Consider the following 263-nt stretch of genomic DNA (forward strand, 5'->3'; position numbering starts at 1 on the left):
ATTTTCTTATTTGATTAAATTGTCAAAATGAATAAAATACTGAATTATACAATATAAAATTTAAAATAAATCAATCATGATATTAGATATATTTTTACATCATATATATTTACATCATCCTGTACATGTTAAGGTCATTTCTATTATTTTATTGGGGCATGTTGTTTGCATTTTTGTGTAATTAACATTTCCATGCCAGTCATATGAACCTCTTATAATTCCATCATACACAAACCCTTAGGAAATCCTGGATTACAGTAAGT

At 24.7% G+C, this 263-nt stretch overlaps 1 protein-coding gene across 1 annotated transcript in view; it reads right to left on the reverse strand.

Annotated features, from left to right (window-relative positions):
* pld5 (phospholipase D family member 5) overlaps window positions 1-263 on the reverse strand; it is a 23,059-nt gene that overhangs the window by 21,843 nt on the left and 953 nt on the right. The window lies entirely within an intron of this gene.

This window comes from Sinocyclocheilus anshuiensis, unplaced genomic scaffold, assembly GCF_001515605.1.
Source record: "Sinocyclocheilus anshuiensis isolate Anshui unplaced genomic scaffold, SAMN03320099.WGS_v1.1 scaffold1346, whole genome shotgun sequence".
Taxonomy (NCBI): Eukaryota; Metazoa; Chordata; class Actinopteri; order Cypriniformes; family Cyprinidae; genus Sinocyclocheilus; species Sinocyclocheilus anshuiensis.